The sequence below is a fragment of the Lethenteron reissneri genome, unplaced genomic scaffold (genome assembly GCF_015708825.2).
Source record: "Lethenteron reissneri isolate LAM-NWPU_2019-01 unplaced genomic scaffold, ASM1570882v1 scaffold_1638, whole genome shotgun sequence".
Lineage (NCBI taxonomy): Eukaryota > Metazoa > Chordata > Hyperoartia > Petromyzontiformes > Petromyzontidae > Lethenteron > Lethenteron reissneri.
Window position 1 is genome coordinate 3316054 of NW_026891375.1, and position 15138 is coordinate 3331191.

The window sequence follows — 15138 nt, forward strand, 5'->3', positions numbered from 1 at the left end:
GCGAAATTTACCCCCCCCCCCCCCGTTGTTCAGATGGTCGATACCAACTCTGGGAGCCGGGATACTGATGGGGAGAATCTTAGACACTGCCCCCCCCCTCTCTTCTTAGACACTGCCCCCCCCCTCTCTTCTTAGACACTGCCCCCCCCCCCCTTCTCTTCTGTTCTCAGCATGTGACCTGGTCCAAGTGTAATGCCCAGCGATGCCAGATGGGTGATACCAACTCTGGGAGCCGGGATACTGATGGGGAGAATCTTAGACACTGCCCCCCCCCCTTCTCTTCTTAGACACTGCCCCCCCCTTCTCTTCTTAGACACTGCCCCCCCCCTTCTCTTCTTAGACACTGCCCCCCCCCTTCTCTTCTTAGACACTGCCCCCCCTTCTCTTCTTAGACACTGCCCCCCCCCCTTCTCTTCTTAGACACTGCCCCCCCTTCTCTTCTTAGACACTGCCCCCCCCTTCTCTTCTTAGACACGGCCCCCCCCTTCTCTTCTTAGACACTGCCCCCCCCTTCTCTTCTTAGACACTGCCCCCCCTTCTCTTCTTAGACACTGCCCCCCTTCTCTTCTTAGACACTGCCCCCCCCTTCTCTTCTTAGACACTGCCCCCCCCTTCTCTTCTTAGACACTGCCCCCCCCTTCTCTTCTTAGACAACTGCCCCCCCCTTCTCTTCTTAGACACTGCCCCTCCCCCTTCTCTTCTTAGACACTCCCCCCCCCCTTCTCTTCTTAGACACTGCCCCCCTTCTCTTCTTAGACACTGCCCCCCCCCTTCTCTTCTTAGACAACTGCCCCCCCCTTCTCTTCTTAGACACTGCCCCCCCTTCTCTTCTTAGACACTGCCCCCCCCTTCTCTTCTTAGACACTGCCCCCCCTTCTCTTCTTAGACACTGCCCCCCCCCTTCTCTTCTTAGACACTGCCCCCCCCGTTCTCTTCTTAGACACTGCCCCCCCCCCTTCTCTTCTTAGACACTGCCCCCCCCTTCTCTTCTTAGACACTGCCCCCCCCTTCTCTTCTTAGACACTGCCCCCCCTTCTCATTCTTAGACACTGCCCCCCCCCTTCTCTTCTTAGACACTGCCCCCCCCCCTTCTCTTCTTAGACACTGCCCCCCCTTCTCTTCTTAGACACTGCCCCCCCCCCCCTTCTCTTCTTAGACACTGCCCACCCCCCTTCTCTTCTTAGACCTGCCCCCCCCCCTTCTCTTCTTAGACACTGCCCCCCCCCTTCTTTCTTAGACACTGCCCCCCCCTTCTCTTCTTAGACACTGCCCCCCCTTCTCTTCTTAGACACTGCCCCCCCACTTCTCTTCTTAGACACTGCCTTCTTAGACACTGTCCCCCCCTTCTCTTCTTAGACACTGCCCCCCCCTTCTCTTCTTAGACACTGGCCCCCCCCCTTCTCTTCTTAGACACTGCCCCCCCCCTTCGCTTCTTAGACACTGCCCCCCCCCCTTCTCTTCTTAGACACTGCCCCCCCCTTCTCTTCTTATACACTTGTCACCCCCCTTCTCTTCTTAGACACTGCCCCCCCCTTCTCTTCTTAGGACACTGCCCCCCCTTCTCTTCTAGTACACTGCCCACCCCCCTTCTCTTCTTAGACACTGCCCCCCCCTTCTCTTCTTAGACACTGTCCCCCCTTCTCTTCTTAGACACTGCCCCCCTTCTCTTCTTAGACACTGCCCCCCCCTGTCTCTTCTTAGACACGGCCCCCCCCTTCTCTTCTTAGACACTGCCCCCCCCTCTCTTCTTAGACACTGCCCCCCCCCCCCCTTCTCTTCTTAGACACTGCCCCCCCCTTCCTTCTTAGACACTGCCCCCCCCTTCTCTTCTTAGACACTGCCCCCCCCTTCTCTTCTTAGACACTGCCCCCCCCTTCTCTTCTTAGACACTGCCCCCCCTTCTCTTCTTAGACACGTGCCCCCCCTTCTCTTCTTAGACACTGCCCCCCCCTTCTCTTCTTAGACACTGCCCCCCCCTTCTCTTCTTAGACACTGCCCCCCCCTTCTCTTCTTAGACACTGCCCCCCCCTTCTCTTCTTAGACACTGCCCCCCCCCTTCTCTTCTTAGACACTGCCCCCCCCTTCTCTTCTTAGACACTGCCCCCCCTTCTCTTCTTAGACACTGCCCCCCCCCTTCTCTTCTTAGACACTGCCCCCCCCCTTCTCTTCTTAGACACTGCCCCCCCCCTTCTCTTCTTAGACACTGCCCCCCCCTTCTCTTCTTAGACACTGACCCCCCCCTTCTCTTCTTAGACACTGGCCCCCCCCCTTCTCTTCTTAGACACTGCCCCCCCTTCTCTTCTTAGACACTGCCCCCCCTCTCTTCTTAGACACTGTCCCCCCTTCTCTTCTTAGACACTGCCCCCCCTTCTCTTCTTAGACACTGCCCCCCCTTCTCTTCTTAGACACTGCCCCCCCCCCTTCTCTTCTTAGACACTGCCACTGCACCCCCCTTCTCTTCTTAGACACTGCCCCCCCCCTTCTCTTCTTAGACACTGCCCCCCCCTTCTCTTCTTAGACACTGCCCCCCCCTTCTCTTCTTAACACCTGCCCCCCCCCCTTATCTTCTTAGACACTGCCCCCCCCCTTCTCTTCTTAGACACTGCCCCACCCTTCTCTTCTTAGACACTGCCCCCCCTTCTCTTCTTAGACACTGCCCCCCCCCTTCTCTTCTTAGACACTGCCCCCCCCCCCTTCTCTTCTTAGACACTGCCCCCCTTTCCTCTTCTTAGACACTGCCACCCCCCTTCCTCTTCTTAGACACTGCCCCCCCCTTCTCTTCTTAGACACTGCCCCCCCCTTCTCTTCTTAGACACTGCCCCCCCCTTCTCTTCTTAGACACTGCCCCCCCTTCTCTTCTTAGACCTGCCCCCCCCTTCTCTTCTTAGACACTGCCCCCCCCTTCTCTTCTTAGACACTGCCCCCCCCTTCTCTTCTTAGACACTGCCCCCCCCTTCTCTTCTTAGACACTGCCCCCCCCTTCTCTTCTTAGACACTGCCCCCCCCTTCTCTTCTTAGACACTGCCCCCCCCCTTCTCTTCTTAGACACTGCCCCCCCTTCTCTTCTTAGCACACTGCCCCCCCCTTCTCTTCTTAGACACTGCCCCCCCCTTCTCTTCTTAGACACTGCCCCCCCCTTCTCTTCTTAGACACTGCCCCCCCTTCTCTTCTTAGACACTGCCCCCCCCCTTCTCTTCTTAGACACTGCCCCCCCTTCTCTTCTTAGACACTGCCCCCCCCCCTTCTCTTCTTAGACACTGCCCCCCCTTCTCTTCTTAGACACACTGCCCCCCCCTTCTCTTCTTAGACACTGCCCCCCCCCCTTCTCTTCTTAGACACTGCCCCCCCTTCTCTTCTTAGACACTGCCCCCCCCTTTCTTCTTAGACACTGCCCCCCCCTTCTCTTCTTATACCCTGCCCCCCCCCTTCTCTTCTGAGACACTTGCACTGCCCCCCTTCTCTTCTTAGACACTGCCCCCCCTTCTCTTATTAGACACTGCCCCCCCTTCTCTTCTTAGACACTGCCCCCCCCCCTTCTCTTCTTAGACACTGCCCCCCCCTTCTCTTCTTAGACACTAGCCCCCCCTTCTCTTCTTAGACCTGACTTACTGCCCCCCCCTTCTCTTCTTAGGACACTGCCCCCCCCTTCTCTTCTTAGACACTGCCCCCCCCTTCTCTTCTTAGACACTGCCCCCACCTTCTCTTCTTAGACACTAGCCCCCCCCCTTCTCTTCTTAGAGCCGGCCCCCCTTCTCTTCCTTAGACACTGCCCCCCCTTCTCTTCTTAGACACTAGCCCCCCCTTCTCTTCTTAGACACTGCCCCCCCCTTCCTCTTCTTAGACAACTGCCCCCCCCGTCTCTTCTTAGACACTGCCCCCCCCCTTCTCTTCTTAGACACTGCCCCCCCCCTTCTCTTCTTAGACACTGCCCCCCCCTTTCTCTTCTTAGACCTGCCCCCCCTTCTCTTCTTAGACACTGCCCCCCCTTCTCTTCTTAGACACTGCCCCCCCTTCTCTTCTTAGACCTGCCCCCCCCTTCTCTTGTTAGACACTGCCCCCCCCTTCTCTTCTTAGACACTGCCCCCCCTTCTCTTCTTAGACAACTGCCCCCCCCTTCTCTTCTTAGACACTGCCCCCCCCTTCTCTTCTTAGACAACTGCCCCCCCCTTCTCTTCTTAGACACTGCCCCCCCTTCTCTTCTTAGACACTGCCCCCCCCTTCTCTTCTTAGACACTGCCCCCCCCTTCCTCTTCTTAGACACTGCCCCCCCCTTCTCTTCTTAGACACTGCCCCCCCCCTTCTCTTCTTAGACACTGGCCCCCCCTTCTCTTCTTAGACACTGCCCCCCCCTTCTCTTCTTAGACCTGCCCCCCCTTCTCTTCTTAGACACCTGCCCCCCCCTTCTCTTCTAAGACACTAGCCCCCCCCCCTTCTCTTCTTAGACACCTGCCCCCACCTTCTTTCCTTAGACACGACTGCCCCCCCCTTCTCTTCTTAGACACTCGCCCCCCTTCTCTTCTTAGACACTGGCCCCACCTTCTCTTCTTAGACACTGCCCCCCCCTTCTCTTCCTTAAACACTCTGCCCCCCCCCTTCTCTTCTTAGACACTGGCCCCCCCTTCCTCTTCTTAGACACCTGCCCCCCCTCGTCTCTCTTGAGACACTGCCCCCCCCTTCTCTTCTTAGACACTGCCCCCCGTCTCTTCTTAGAGCACTGCCCCCCCCTTCTCTTCTTAGACACTGGCCCCCCCCCTGACTCTTCTTAGAACAACTGGACTGCCCCCCCCCCTTCTCTTCTGAGACACTGCCAACCCCCCCCTTCGCATTCGTAGGACCACTCTGCCCCCCCCTTCTCTTCTAGACACTGCCCCCCCCCTTCTCTTCTTAGAACACTGCCCCCCTTCCTTTTCTTAGACACTGGCCCCCCCCTTTTTGCTTAGTAGAACACTAACTGCACCCCCCCTTCTCTTCTTAAGCACTGCCCCCCACCTCTCCTTCTTAGACACTGCACTGCCCCCCCTTCTCTTCTTAGCCACTGCCCCCCCCTTCTCTTCTTAGACACTGCCCCCCCCCTTCTCTTCTTAGACACTGCCCCCCCCCCTTCTCTTCTTAGACATTGCCCCCCCCTTCTCTTCTTAACACTGCCCCCCCCCTCTCTTCTTAGACACTGCCCCCCCCTTCTCTTCTTAGACACTGCCCCCCCTTCTCTTCTTAGACACTGCCCCCCCCTTCTCTTTTAGACACTGCCTAAACTGCCCCCCCCCTTCTATTCTTAGACACTGCCCCCCCCTTCTCTTTCTTAGACACTGCCCCCCCTTCCTTCTTAGACACTGCCCCCCCCTTCTCTTCTTAGACACTGCCCCCCCCCCCCTTCTCTTCTTAGACACTGGCCCCCCCCCTTCTCTTCTTAGACACTGTCCCCCCTTCTCTTCTTAACACTGCCCCCCCTTCTCTTCGTAGACACTGCCCCCCCTTCTCTTCTTAGACACTGCCCCCCCTTCTCTTCTAGACACTGCCCCCCCCTTCTCTTCTTAGACACTTGTCCCCCCTTCTCTTCTTAGACACTGCCCCCCCTCTCTCTTCTTAGACACTGCCCCCCCTTCTCTTCTTAGACACTGCCCCCCCCTTCTCTTCTTAGACACTGGCCCCCCTTCTCTCTAGACACTGCCCCCCCCCTCTCTTCTTAGACACTGCCCCCCCCCTTCTCTTCTTAGACACTGCCCCCCCCCTTCTCTTCTTAGACACTGCCCCCCCCCCCTTCTCTTCTTAGACACTGCCCCCCCCCCCACACTGCTCTTCCTTAGACACTGCGCCCCCCCCCCCTTCTCTTCTTAGACCACTAGGGCCCCCCCCTTCTCTCTCTTAGACACTGCCCCCCCTTCTCTTCTTAGACACTCCCCCCCCCCTTCTCTTCTTAGACACGGCCCCCCCCTCTCTTCTTAGACACTGCCCCCCTTTCTCTTCTTAGACACTGCCCCCCCCCTTCTCTTCTTAGACACTGCCCCCCCCTTCTCTTCTTAGACACTGCCCCCCCCTTCTCTTCTTAGACACTTGCCGGCCCACCCCTTCTCTTCTTAGACACTGCCCCCCTTCTCTTCTTAGACACTGCCCCCCCTTCTCTTCTTAGACCACTGCCCCCCCCTTCTCTTCTTAGACACTGCCCCCCCCCTTCTCTTCTTAGACACTAGCCACCCCCCCTTCTCTTCTTAGACCACTGCCCCCCCTTCTCTTCTTAAACACTGCCCCCCCCTTCTCTTCTTAGACACTGCCCCCCCCCTTCTCGTCTTAGACACTGCCCCCCCTTCTCTTCTTAGACACTGCCCCCCCCCTTCTCTTCTTAGACACTGCCCCCCCCTTCTCTTCTTAGACATGCCCCCCCCTTCTCTTCTTAGACACTGCCCCCCCCCTTCTCTTCTTAGACATTTGCCCCCCCCCTTCTCTTCTTAGACACTGCCCCCCCCTTCTACGTCTTAGACACTGCCCCCCCCCTTCTCTTCTTAGGACACTGCCCCCCCCTTCTCTTCTTAGACACTTGCCCCCCCCTTCTCTTCTTAGACACTGCCCCCCCCTTCTCTTCTTAGACACTGCCCCCCCCTTCTCTTCTTAGACACTGCCCCCCCCCTTCTCTTCTTAGACACTGCCCCCCCCCTTCTCTTCTTAGACACTGCCCCCCCCTTCTCTTCTTAGACACTGCCCCCCCTTCTCTTCTTAGACACTGCCCCCCCTTCTCTTCTTAGACACTGCCCCCCCCCCCTTCTCTTCTTAGACACTGCCCCCCCTTCTCTTCTTAGACACTGCCCCCCCCTTCTCTTCTTAGACACTGCCCCCCCCTTCTCTTCTTAGACACTGCCCCCCCTTCTCTTCTTAGACACTGCCCCCCCCTTCTCTTCTTAGACAGCCCCCCCCTTCTCTTCTTAGACACTGCCCCCCCCTTCTCTTCTTAGACACTGCCCCCCCCCCTTCTCTTCTTAGACACTGCCCCCCCCCTTCTCTTCTTAGACACTGCCCCCCCCCTTCTCTTCTTAGACACTGCCCCCCCCCTCTCTTCTTAGACACTGCCCCCCCTTCTCTTCTTAGACACTGCCCCCCCCCTTCTCTTCTTAGACACTGCCCCCCCCTTCTCTTCTTAGACACTGCCCCCCTTCTCTTCTTAACACTGCCCCCCCCTTCTCTTCTTAGACACTGCCCCCCCTTCTCTTCTTAGACACTGCCACCCCCCTTCTCTTCTTAACAACTGCCCACGCCCCGCCCTACTCTTCTTAGACACTGCCAACCCGCCTTCTCTTCTTAGACCTGCCCCCCCTTCTCTTCTTAGACACTGCCCCCCCCTTCTCTTTCTGAACACTGCCCCCCCCCTATCTCATTCTATACACTGCCCCCCCCCTTCTCTTCTTAGACACTGCGCCCCCCCCCTTCTCTTCTAGACCTGCACCCCCTTCTCTTCTTAGCCACTGCCTCCCCACCCCCCCTTTCCTTCTTAGACACTGCACCCCCTTCTATTCTTAGAGACACTGCCCTCCCCCTTCTCTTCTTAACACTGCCCCCCCTTCTCTTATAGACAACTGCCCCCCCTTCCCTTCTTAGACACTGCCCCCCCCCTTCTCTTCTTAGACACTGCCCCCCCTTCTCTTCTTAGACAGACTCTGCCCCCCCCTTCTCTTCTTAGACACTGCCCCCCCCCTTCTCTGCTTAGACACTGCCCCCCCTTCTCTTCTTAGACCTGCCGACTGCCCCCCCAGCCCCCGCCCCCCCCCTTCTCTTCTTAGACACTGCCCCCCCCCTTCTCTTCTTAGACACTGCCCCCCCCTTCTCTTCTTAGACACTGCCCCCCCCTTCTCTGCTTAGGACACTGCCCCCCCCTTCTCTTCTTAGACACTGCCCCCCCCTTTCTCTTCTTAGACACTGCCCCCCCCCTTCGCTTCTTAGACACTGCCCCCCCGTCTCTTCTTAGACCACTGCCCCCCCCTTCTCTTCTTAGACACTGCCCCCCCCCTTCTCTTCTTAGACACTGCCCCCCCCCTATCCTCCTTCTTAGACACTGCCCCCCCCTTCTCTTCTTAGACACGAAGGCCCCCCCCCTTCTCTTCTTAGACACTGCCGACTTGCCCCCCCTTCTTCTTCTTAGACACTGCCCCCCCCCCTTCTCTTCTTAGACACTGCCCCCCCCTTCTCTTCTTAACACTGCCCCCCCCTTCTCTTCTTAGACACTGCCCCCCCTTCTCTTCTTAGACACTGCCCCCCCTTCTCTTCTTAGACACTGCCCCCCCCCTTCTCTTCTTAGACACTGCCCCCCCCTTCTCTTCTTAGACACTGCCCCCCCCTTCTCTTCTTAGACACTGCCCCCCCCTTCTCTTCTTAGACACTGCCCCCCCTTCTCTTCTTAGACACTGCCCCCCCCCCCCTTCTCTTCTTAACACTGCCCCCCCCCTTCTCTTCTTAGACACTGCCCCCCCCTTCTCTTCTTAGACACTGCCCCCCCCTTCTCTTCTTAGACACTGCCCCCCCCTTCTCTTCTTAGACACTGCCCCCCCCTTCTCTTCTTAACACTGCCCCCCCTTCTCTTCTTAGACACTGCCCCCCCCCCTTCTCTTCTTAGACACTGCCCCCCCCTTCTCTTCTTAGACACTGCCCCCCCCCTTCTCTTCTTAGACACTGCCCCCCCCTTCTCTTCTTAGACACTGCCCCCCCCTTCTCTTCTTAGACACTGCCCCCCCCTTCTCTTCTTAGACACTGCCACCCCCCCCCTTCTCTTCTTAGACACTGCCCCCCCCTTCTCTTCTTAGACACTGCGCCCCCCCCTTCTCTTCTTAGACAACTGCCCCCCCCTTCTCTTCTTAGACACTGTCCCCCCCTTCTCTTCTTAGACACTGCCCCCCCTTCTCTTCTTAGACACTGCCCCCCCTTCTCTTCTTGACACTGGCCCCCCCCTTCTCTTCTTAGACACCTGCCCCCCCCTTCTCTTCTTAGACACTGCCCCCCCCCTTCTCTTCTTAGACACTGCCCCCCCCTTCTCTTCTTAGACACTGCCCCCCCTTCTCTTCTTAGACACTGCCCCCCCCTTCTCTTCTTAGACATGGCCCCCCCCTTCTCTTCTTAGACACTGCCACGGCCCCCCCCTTCTCTTCTTAGACACTGCCCCCCCCTCCTCCCTTCTCTTCTTAGACACTGCCCGCCCCCCCCTTCTTCTTAGACATGCCCCCCCTTCTCTTCTTAGACACTGCCCCCCCCCCTTCCTTCTAGACACTGCCCCCCCCCTTCTCTTCTTAGACACTGCCCCCCCCTTCTCTTCTTAGACACTGCCCCCCCCCTTCTCTTCTTAGACACTGCCCCCCCCCCCCTTCTCTTCTTAGACACTGCCCCCCCCCTTCTCTTCTTAGACACTGCCCCCCCCCTTCTCTTCTTAGACACTGCCCCCCCTTCTCTTCTTAGACACTGCCCCCCCCTTCTCTTCTTAGACACTGCCCCCCCCTTCTCTTCTTAGACACTGCCCCCCCCCTTCTTTCTTAGACAACTGCCCCCCCTTCTCTTCTTAGACCACTGCCCCCCCCTTCTCTTCTTAGACACTGCCCCCCCTTCTCTTCTTAGACACTGCCCCCCCCCTTCTCTTCTTAGACACTGCCCCCCCCCCTTCTCTTCTTAGACACTGCCTTGGCCCCCCCCCCCTTCTCTTCTTAGACACTGCCCCCCCTTCTCTTCTTAGACACTGCCCCCCCCCTTCCTTCTTAGACACTGGCCCCCCCCCCCCTTCTCTTCTTAGACACTGGGCCCCCCCCTTCTCTTCTTAGACACTGCCACCCCCCTTCTCTTCTTAGAACACTGCCCCCCCTTCTCTTCTTAACAACTGCCCCCCCCCTTCTCTTCTTAGACACTGCCCCCCCCCTTCTCTTCTTAGACACTGCCCCCCCCCTTCTCTTCTTAGACACTGCCCCCCCCCCTTCTCTTCTTAGACACTGCCCCCCCCTTCTCTTCTTAACACTGCCCCCCCCCTTCTCTTCTTAGACACTGCCCCCTCCCTTCTCTTCTGAGACCACTGCCCCCCCCCTTCTCTTCTAGACACTGCCCCCCCCTTCTCTTCTTAGACACTGCCCCCCCCCTTCTCTTCTTAGACACTGCCCCCCCCTTCTCTTCTTAGACACTGCCCCCCCCCTTCTCTCTCTTACACTGCCCCCCCCCCTTCTCTTCTTAGACACTGCCCCCCCCCCCCTTCTCTTCTTAGACACTGCCCCCCCTTCTCTTCTTAGACACTGCCCCCCCCTTCTCTTCTTAGACACTGCCCCCCCCTTCTCTTCTTAGACACTGCCCCCCCCTTCTCTTCTTAGACACTGCCCCCCCCCTTCTCTTCTTAGACACTGCCCCCCCTTCTCTTCTTAGACACTGCCCCCCCTTCTCTTCTTAGACACTGCCCCCCCCCTTCTCTTCTTAGACACTGCCCCCCCTTCTCTTCTTAGACACTGCCCCCCCCCCTTCTCTTCTTAGACACTGCCCCCCCCCTTCTCTTCTTAGACACTGCCCCCCCCTTCTCTTCTTAGACACTGCCCCCCCCCCCCTTCTCTTCTTAGACACACTCCCCCCCCTTCTCTTCTTAGACACTGCCCCCCCCCTTCTCTTCTTAGACACTGCCCCCCCCCTTCTCTTCTTAGACACTGCACCCCCTTCTCTCTTACGAAACTGCCCCCTTCTCTTCTGTTTCACGGGCCCCCCCTTCTCTTCTTAGGACATGCCCCCCCCCATTATCTTCTTAGACACTGCACACCCCCCTTCTCTTTTAGGAACTGCCCCCCCCCTTTCTCTTCTATCTCAGCATGTGACCTGGGTACAAGTGTAATGCCAGCGGTTGCCGATGGGTGATACCCAACTCTGGGAGCAGGGATCTGATGTGGATAATTAGACACTGCCCCCACCCCCCTTCTCTTATATAGACACTGCCCCCACCTCTCTTCTTAGACACTGCCCCCCCCTTCTCTTCTTAGGACACTGCCCCCCTTCTCTTTTAGACACTGCCCCCCCCTTCTATTCTTAGGACACTGCCCCCCCCCCACTTCGTCTTCTTAGACCACCTGCCCCACCTTCTCTTCTTAGACACTGCCCCCCCCTTCTCTTCTTAGACCTGCCCCCCCCCCTTCTCTTCTTAGACACTGCCCCCCCCTTCTCTTCTTAGACACTGCCCCCCCCTTCTCTTCTTAGACACTGCCCCCCCCCCTTCTCTTCTTAGACACTGCCCCCCCCTTCTCTTCTTAGACACTGCCCCCCCCCTTCTCTTCTTAGACACTGCCCCCCCCCTTCTCTTCTTAGACACTGCCCCCCCTTCTCTTCTTAGACACTGCCCCCCCCTTCTCTTCTTAGACACTGCCCCCCCCCCTTCTCTTCTTAGACACTGCCGCCCCCCCTTCTCTTCTTAGATACACTGCCCCCCCCCTTCTCTTCTCAGCACGTGACCTGGTTCAAAGGTAATGTACGGCTGTAGCAGATGGGTGATACCAACTGTGGCAGTGGTCGGGGGTAATCTTAGACACTGCCCCCCTCCCCCTTGTCTTCTCAGCATTGGTTTGATCGCGAAATTTACCCCCCCCCCCCCCGTTTTTCAGATGGGTGATACCAACTGTGGGAGGCAGGAAGACGGGGGGGGGGGTGAGGAAGTGCTGTTAATTCCTGCATAATGCACATGCATAAGTAGTACTAATCACAATCCTGCATTTCCCATAAATATGCTAAATTCCTCTTGATATGCAAATTCCTTTGTCAAGGCGCCCAGCTTATATACATGCTCCAAGCTCGTGTGCTGTTTCATTCAGACTCTGTCGCCTCGACGGACCTGGTTTTCACCTGAAGACGGCTGCTTGCGTTGTGGCCGAAACGTCGTGAGAATTATTTTATTATGTTTTATTTTTATTATTTTATTACTTCCCTTCTACGTGACGACTTTACCGAAAGAACCAAGAAGAAGGTTGTCGTGCTTGAGGAAATTAAAACGTCAACAATTGATTTTTTTTTCGTGGTCAAAATGTTTTGTAAATAGCGAAGCGACTTCAATGCGTCTGTTGCTTAAGAGTCTACGCAACTTGTAAGCTGAGCGCAATACCTGTCAAACCCCTTATCAGTGCCCTACCTTGTTACAATTCAGACCTCATTGGTGCAGCCCGTGCCAGTTACAAATATCAACGTTCATCCTACAAAGTCACTATACACTACACTATACACTACACTATACTACTATACACTACACTATACACTACTATACACTACACTATACTACTATACACTACACTATACACTACACTATACACTACTATACACTACACTATACTACTATACACTACACTATACACTACTATACACTACACTACACACTATACACTACACTATACTACTATACACTACACTATACACTACTATACACTACACTATACACTACACTATACACTACACTACTATACACTACACTATACACTACACTATACATTACACTATACACTACACTATACACTACACTACTATACACTACACTACTATACACTACACTACTATAGACTGTACAATACGACTATACACTACACTATACACTACACTGCTATACACTATACTACTATACACTATACTACTATACACTACACTACTATACACTATACACTACTATATACTATACACTACACTATGCACTACACTGCTATACACTACACTACTATACACTACACTATACACTACACTGCTATACACTACACTACTATACACTACACTACTATACACTACACTATACACTACACTACTATACACTACACTATAAACTACACTACTATACACTACACTATACACTACACTACTATACACTACACTACTATACACTATACTACTATAGACTGTACTATACGACTATACACTACACTATACACTACACTGCTATACACTACACACTACACTACTATACACTACACTACTATACACTATACTACTATACACTACACTACTATACACTACTATATACTATACACTACTATACACTACACTATGCACTACACTGCTATACACTACACTATTATACACTACACTATACACTACACTGCTATACACTATACTACTATACACTATACTATACACTACACTACTATACAATACACTACTATACACTACACTACTATACACACACTATACACTACTATACACTACACTACTATACACTACTATATACTATACACTACTATACACTACACTATGCACTACACTGCTATACACTACACTACTATACACTACACTATACACTACACTACTATACACTACACTACTATACACACACTATACACTACACTACTATAGACTACACATCTAAACACTGCACTACTACACACTTTACTATACACTACACTACTACACACTACACTTCTATACCACACCTGTCAACCCCTTATCAGCGCCCTACCTTATCACAGACCAACTCAGACCTCGCTCCTCACCCCGTGCCGCTTATCAACCTCAACGTGAGAGGGAGACTCTAAAGGTGGAGGAGGAAAAACCGGGAGGACCCGGGGAGAGACACACAGAGAGAGAGAGACGCAGACTCCAAATCTACAGCAGCAGCAGGCGTCGTCAGGGTCGGGATCGAACCCACGACCTTCTGCACACCAGGCGAGGTAGTCAACATCTCTTAGCCACCGTAATGATGATGATGAGAGAGAGACGCAGACTCCAATTATACAGCAGCAGGCGTCAGGGTCGGGATGGAACTCACAACCTCCTGTAGACCAAGCGAGGTAGTCAACATCTAGCCACCGTGATGATGATGATGAGAGAGAGACGCTGACTCCAAATCTACAGCAGCAGCAGGCATCAGGGTCGGGATGGAACTCACGACCTCCTGCATACTGGGCGAGGTAGTCAACATCTCTTAGCCACCGTGATGATGATGATGAGAGAGAGACGCAGACTCCAAATATACAGCAGCAGCAGGCATCATGGTCGGGATTGAACCCACGACCTCTTGTATACCAAGCGAGGTAGTCAACATCTCCTAGCCACCCTGATGATGATGATGAGAGAGAGAGACGCTGACTCCAAATATACAGCAGCAGCAGGCATCATGGTCGGGATTGAACCCACGACCTCTTGTATACCAAGCGAGGTAGTCAACATCTCCTAGCCACCCTGATGATGATGATGAGAGAGAGAGACGCAGACTCCAAATATACAGCAGCAGCACGCGTCGTCAGCGTCGGGATTGAACCCACGACCTCCTGTAGACCAGGCGAGGTAGTCAACCATCTCCTAGCCACCGTAATGATGATGATGAGAGAGACACGCAAACTCCAAATATACAGCAGCAGGCGTCAGGGGACGGGATTGAACCCACGACCTCCTGCATCCCGGGCGAGGTAATTAACATCTCCTAGCCAACACTCGGGCCTGCCTGAAGCTGAACCAATTACATGCTCAGCTCAAATTCTAATTGGGCCATTAGTGTTTGTGTATTTGTGTGTGTGTGTGTGTTGTTGTTGTGTGATTGCTCTGGAAACAGCGGTGACAGTTCAAATGAATATTACTTCCCCGTTTCATCCTGTGAGTCTTGGCAGGAGAGGCGAGCGAGACGCACATCGCGTCCCCCCCCCCCCCCCCCACGGAGGCGAGGAGATGTTGACTACCTCGCCTGGGGTGCAGGAGGTCGTGAGTGCGATCCCGACTCTGACGACGCCTGCAGCTGCTGTATATTTGGAGTCTGCGTCTCTCTCTCTCTCTCTGATCATCATCAAGTTTTTTAAAAATATTATTTTAGTATTTCGCTGATCTGCTTGGTTCTTTCGGTAAAGTCACGTAGAAGGGAAGTAATAAAATAATAAAAATAAAACATGAGAATTATTTTATTATGTTTTATTTTTATTATTTTATTACTTCCCTTCTACGTGACTTTACCGAAAGAACCAAGAAGATGAATCACTGCAGTCACGAAAGCTTTAAATCTTTCGCTGATGTTACGTCCAGTCTGTCCAATATAGCGTTTACCGCATAAGCAATTGATCCGATTTCAACCTTCCGTTGATCAACGTTGTACTACTTTAATTCTAAATGGTGTGGATTCACTCTTCGAACCAAGACCATAATTATAATAGATTTCTGCTTATGTGATTGTGATTATGGTTGTACGTTAACACATTC